The sequence below is a fragment of the Monopterus albus genome, unplaced genomic scaffold (genome assembly GCF_001952655.1).
Source record: "Monopterus albus unplaced genomic scaffold, M_albus_1.0 scaffold270.1, whole genome shotgun sequence".
Classification (NCBI taxonomy): Eukaryota; Metazoa; Chordata; class Actinopteri; order Synbranchiformes; family Synbranchidae; genus Monopterus; species Monopterus albus.
In genome coordinates this window covers 108,766-115,574 of record NW_018128150.1, presented here as the reverse complement: position 1 = coordinate 115,574, position 6,809 = coordinate 108,766, and positions in this window count along the sequence as shown.

Below are 6,809 nucleotides of genomic sequence, written 5' to 3'. Positions count from 1 at the left end.
TACATACATACATACACATATATAAATTATGATAACAGTCACTTACAGTGATATCATGCACAGTAAACTGTTAACCCAAACTGCACTTGCTCTTTTAATGTCGTTCAGCTTGTTGTTTTGGGTTTACAGCCTGCAGCTTTAATGATTTGGATCTAGATGTAGTCTTAATCTTTTTATAAAATGAATGATAATTTTGGTCAAAATGTAGTTGTTTGATTTTTAATTTAGTTTTATTGAATTAAACTGAAGATAGAAATCTAAAAAATGATAACTGCTTTGGGTACTTGACAGGGGGATTTCTGACAAAACTGGCATAGCTATGTAAAACCTGTTACCACTTATGTAAAACTTGTATTACCCATCTCAGGTGGGTAATACAACAGAGTGTATTTGCATAGTGCACTGCATTATAGTCCACACTTTGGTTTCCATACAAGGAAGGAATTTATATATTGTCACATTGTCTAGGTCAAAGTGCAGCACTTGTTTTCAGTTTTAGGGAAATAATTAAATAAATACAATATGCATCGCATTCTTTCACATTCAGGTCAGTTACTCGTGGTTATTCTCTCATGTGTCCCTGCAAGGAACAGCGTGCCCTAAATAAAATGCCAGTAGTTAAGCTTTGCATGGAGCTACACAAAACAACACACAATGGGAGGCATGACTAAATAAAGTACTGCTGAGATGGAGGAACACTTTTCCTCATAATCTCTGGATGCCCCCAAACTAGCCTGGAAGCACTAAAATGTTTTGTATTTAAATGTGTGCTGTAGATTTCTTAATGCACTGTGAGTACAAATCAGAGTCCCTTGTTAGCTATTTTGTGTTATAATAAAGTGTCTCTTTTATTAAGTGTCTGCCAGCCAGAGCCAATATGCAGATGGATTTTAAATCATAAATGAGAGCTTTTAGTTCTAAAAATGATCTCTAACAGCTGAGAAAATTAGCAGTGTGCATGGGTGTTTATATTCTCCACAGTGTTTACAGTCAACAGAGGCTTTCCTAAATCAGACTAATGAGACTTCCTCCCATTGGATACTCCCCTGCCTGATTGGAGATGGGGATTATTTTCACAGCCATAGAGGATACAAATTGTCGCTGGCAGAGAGAAGGGAGCGAGAAATAACTGTTATCACTAAAAGAGAGAAAATTGCCATGTTAAGCAGAACTGAGTGGTGTTTTGTTGAACGGAAGGCTTCACTTCAATAATCAAATCGTATCAACATTTAGACTTTGGAGCCATTAAAATCAAATCAACAGAACAAAGTCTATGCAGTTCACACTTTATGGAAATAACTTGCCACCAACACCCACATAAATTAAACAATTATAAAATTATATAGTATCCTGCAGTTCTACTTTTCTGCAAGGGCCCTCGACTGTAAATGATCAATAAGAGTCCCCTGGAAAAATACTCAATTTCCTCTCAGGCAATTGTGATGTGCACTTTGCCTGTGATTCCCAGTTGAGTGAGTAGGTTCTGCTGAGATACTGTATGTGAGGAAAACTATTGCAAGGGTACTTAACATATAAACCTTCAGGAAAATATTAAAATCTGTCAGCAGAGCCTGCCCTCAGGATACTTTTTTTTTTTTTGTGAATGTTTTTCAGGAAAAGTGGTTCCCATGCAAAACATGATGCATCAACTCCCTGATGATTTTTTTTTTTATTAATATTTGACCACCAAGTTCTCAGGATTCTGCCTCTGATTCCTTTGACCAAGGTTACACTGTAGTACTGTACTAAAACCATCTTACACGTAGTGATGAAGGATTTCATACTTACAAAAAATACTTATAAAAATATATAAAAAACTGCCTTTTCTGGTCAGTTTTAGTTGGCTTTCTGACCAATAATAGTGGGGCCAAATCACATGGACCCACCCCAACTAGAGGCAAGATTCTGAGGTCTGTTCTGCATATTCCCACAGTGACTGTTCAAAGGCCATAAATGTGCTTGTAATGACTGTGAAAGCTCCACCAGACTCCTTGTGATTCCAGCAGTAAGTCAGATAGCAGCTTGGCCAGACGTAGCAAAAGCTCATATGTGACTGTAATGGCCCTCAAGGTGTTAATGACTCCACAGAAGTTAGATACCTGGGACTCCTCACCAATCAGTCAGAACTGAAGAAGCTTTTTGGATGACAGGTAAAATGTCTTCAACAACCCCAAGCAAATTGAGCAGCCAACTTTAGTACTTCAAATATTTCTGTCCTGGCTTATAACCCACTTGCAGTAAATCTTGCAGGCTACATAGCATGAGGGTGAACAGATAGCGATCATCTGTAACATAAAGTCATGACTCCATTTTGAGTTTGTACCTAACTTGGCATTGACAGATCAAAAAGGCCAAATGCTGTCAACAGATATGGATACACTGTATACAGAACTCAATAGAGCTGTAAATGTGTGGTTTTAAAAGGCTGCTTACTTACTGGTGGAAGGTTTGGAAAATTAAAAATGTTGTGTTTTGATATTGTAGCATCAAGTACACAGACCAACTATGGGTGCGCAAGGACATGTACCCTAATCTTGTGAAATTCTGACATTCTCCAAAAGTCAGAGGGAAAAATAACATTCTACCCAGAGATGAAATAATGCGACACATCAGTCTACGAGGTCAAAGACTGCCCTTGTACTTTCTTGCTCCCTTCCCCTTGGATTTTAATGCACCTAGCTTTACTGATGATGGCGAATGAAAAAGAAGAACCCCCTAGGGACAGAGCTATAGTTATGAATTTGTGTCCCAACACAAGCCATCACCATGCATGGCCTGTCAGAGCCTGGGACTCATCTGACTATTTGTGCCTGGCACAGCACCTCCCCGAGGAGCAAACCAGCCTGGAAGAGAAGGCTCCCCAGAGGACTAGCATGAGGAGTATGTTGGCACATTGATTCCAGTGCAGATTCATCAGTAGAGAAACTAAAACAAATGTGTTTAATGAAGCTCTGATATCATTGGGGCAGTTATTTAAAACATTGAAATGAGTTTTGTAAAATTGTCTAAATTATCTGGAAGTGATCTGCTCAAATGCAAAAGTTGGTCTTAGCTGATGGACAGTTGCCTCATTTTGCTTTCCAATGGGTAGCTGCAAGGACAGACAGAAAGTATACATATACGTAGTAGGGAGGCTCCTAACCATAAACTGATTCACTCCTTTTTTTGTTGGTCACAGAATCTTACAGCCCTGGGTCATCGTCCCCAAGTTTATATGGCTACAAAATAAACAGACATTATTGCAGATATGTAGAATAAGCCTAGCCAAAGAGCGCACCACCTCCTGTATAAACAGAATGAGGCAGAATGGGGGGTTAGAGATCCACATGAGAGAGAGAGAGAGAAAACAGCAGTACCGAAGAGAGCTAGAGAGCGAATGAGTGGAGGGAACGCCATCAGCAAGAGCATGCCTCTAGTACAGGGACTGTGGCAGCTGAGTAAATTGAACACATGGTGGTAGTTTGCCAGCTTTTTAATGTAAAATTGGGTTTAAAATAAAAAAAAAATCTATCTTGAAGAAAGGTCTAAAAAACAGCAGTTCACCATGATCACTGAATAAAAAGGGCTTTAGTTATCCAAATGGATGTCTTAAAATGCACAAGCAATTAAAAAACAAATGCAGTTAGAAAATTTTAAGTGTCTCGATCGATAAAATCTTACATACAGTACTGGCAACAACTGCTTAATGTACCTGCAGACAATCTTTATCTTTCACGCAGAGACATTTTTAAGGAACAACTGCTGTAGCTTTAGCCTTTGTGACAAATGTATTTTTGATAACTTCACAATAAAAGCCATCAGATTTTTTTCAAGTTGAAGCTTTTTAATGTGAAGTAACCTGACACTATAGTAACTCCTCCACATATAGTAATGTATTTCAGCCTGATATCTAAATAACCAAAACAATTAAAACAACATTGACAAACATTAAGGCATGCAATGTGCTATAATGCAGTGCATATTCAATTACTTTGGAACAAGTAATGTCATTCTACCATTAATTAGACTGCATCTATGTGTAACGGGCTCTACCAGGTGCAACACTCCTTGGCCGTCAGCGGGGTTAGTGTACTCTGCATTGTGTTATATGTGTATTGTGTTAATTATCCCCTGGGTAATTGCAAAGAAAAATAAAATGAGTCACAGCACATGGGGTGATCATCTGCTACATGCGTCTCTTCTCTCAGCTTGGAGAGCAGAAACTCGAGTTACACAAATCACAAAATAAACTATTACCATTAAATTATATTAAGTGCTAATGTAAGTCTAACCAGTGTGAACAATTATGAACAAATACTGTGTGGAACATACCTGGGTAATTGCAAATAAAAATAAAATGAGTCACAGCACATGGGGTGATCATCTGCTACATGCATCTCTGGAATAGAACCACGCAATAATTAGCACACACGACAGAACACGTGCACCCACAAATCGCCCCAACTGCACTTGTCTCAAATAAAACCCGTACTCATAACTACACATATGAACAGGACAATTTGGGACAACTTAAAACAATGACAAGATAGTTTAACCAACACAAAATACCATATCTGGCGCCCTTAGCAAAAAAGCACATACCTCTTGGAGAGCACAAACTGAGAGTTACACAATGATGACGTACAAAAAAAGCACATCTCAGGCGTCTTAAAAAGACAGTACACAATCTATCCGCTACAGTATATAACCCTGTTTAAACAATTAACAAAACAAATCGGGATTTGGTGTGGTTTCAATCAAAGAGTTATAAGGAAGTTACATTTCTTCGTACACTGGTTACATGTGCACCTAGAAGCCGTGTTCTGAAGGTGTAATGATAGAGACAATTCAACCAAAACCAGTACCAGAAACAAAGAAAATCAAATAAAGCTGAAAATGAATGCCTTTTAAACTAGCTTCATCTTTCAGTAGCAACACCAGATGACATTTGATCTGCAGTAGTGTGAATGGACAGTATCTTGATCAGTGGGGGTGACAATTCATCACTTTCATCTGAACTTAAGTGAATTTTGAAGTCATTACATACAGTTAGCTATAATATGAGGAACAAAAAAAAGTAATGGACTGGCAAAATCCTATAAAGAAGAAAAAAATATGAAAAAAAAAGCCATAGAAAGCAACCATTTCCATAAAGAAACATCTGAAGAAAAAGAGCTGGATTGGTTGCTTCAGAGCTGGGCTGATTACGCTTGGAAGCCTAAATTGCTGTGATTGTATATGTCTGAGTGTGTGTATGTGTGTGTGTGTCCGTGTGTGTGTAGTAAGAGAACAATAGTGTCTGATTAACCCATCCTCACCTCCCCATGGGTCTCCAGCCCCTGGACTCCTTGCAATCATATCCAGCCTCCTTCCACAACCTCCCTAAATCTGGAATTACGTTGTAAATTACACTAATCGGCTTTCTTCATAGGCAGTCATGATAAACTCATTATGTTTTGGTCCTAATACATTATGATGATACATTTGTTAGTTGTGGCGATCACATGTATGTAATCTGCTGTTGTTAGTAAACAGAAAAAAAAAGATCTACTTAGAGCAATCATCATTTAAAAGAGGTCATTAACTGGTGGGTATAATTCTATGTGGTACATATGAAATTTTCTCAGCTTTTCTAGCAAAACACCAACAAATACTGCAGTTTAAAAAAATATATATATATAAAAACAGCCTCCTTGTCTCACAGTTTGGCATTTTGAGCTGGAGAGGGATAAAAACAGTCAAAGGACTTAAATTTGTTTCAGATATGATGTTGTTCCTTCTGGATGTGTTATCATTAGTTTGTTTTGGTAACATTTATTTTTGTATTCAATTAATATGATTTTTATTTGGTATTAATTCAAGCTATGTTTACTGTTAGAGGTTTAAGTCACAATACCAGTATTCAGAGCTTTCTACCGAAGTTTATTTGTTAGTCCGCTAACGCTAACTTCAGACTGGATATTGCCTGTTGTTGTAGCATGTTGCAAACAGGCATCCGTAGTTTATGTCGCCAAACATGATGTGATGGAAAGGGGGAAGAGCAGTTTATGGTGTTGATTTGTTCTAGACCCTCTAGGCTGAGAAATTAGGTAAAGTAGCTTTCATTTGACAAGTTTGGTGACCATAGTTTTGTATAATACAGTAATAAATACAAGTAGCTGATAGCGGCAATATGGCATCAGGGAGCAGCTTAGTCATAAGAAAAAAAGAGGAGAAAATGTTTGTATGGAGGTCACTGTGTCACTTTCCATTTAATGTCAACTTTACATTTTGTTGAATATGGAGACAGCAGCCCGCCTTTTGCCCACCGCTTGGCTCCAGCCCCCCGTGACCCCGTTTGGGACTAAGCGGTTTAGAAAATGGATGGAGGCAGCAGCTTTTTGTTTATGGTTCACTTCCACTAGTTCTTAAATATTTAGCCTACACAGGGGAGGCGACAGTGGTGCGGTGGGTAGAGCAGTCGTCTCCCAACCAGAAAGTTGAAGGTTTGAATCTCAGTGCCAGCAGACCATGTGTAGCAGATGTCTTTACTGCTCTTCTTGTCTGTTCTACGATTTTTCACATCTTCTACTTTTTCAAGTCTTAAAACAAATTCTACAACTATTAAAATGCCTCCAAGAGTGAAAAGAGCTAATAAACCAGAAGCGAACGAGGATGTTGAGGCGGAAGAAGATTCTATTTCAGCGGCGCAAGTAGCTGAGATGTTGAATCAGCAGAAGCTGATGTACACCGCACTAATGTGCCAACAGCAAGAAAGTTTCCAAGGCTTTGTGAAACTAATTATGGAGACAAACAACAAGAGACTCGACGACATGACCAAAGAAATACAG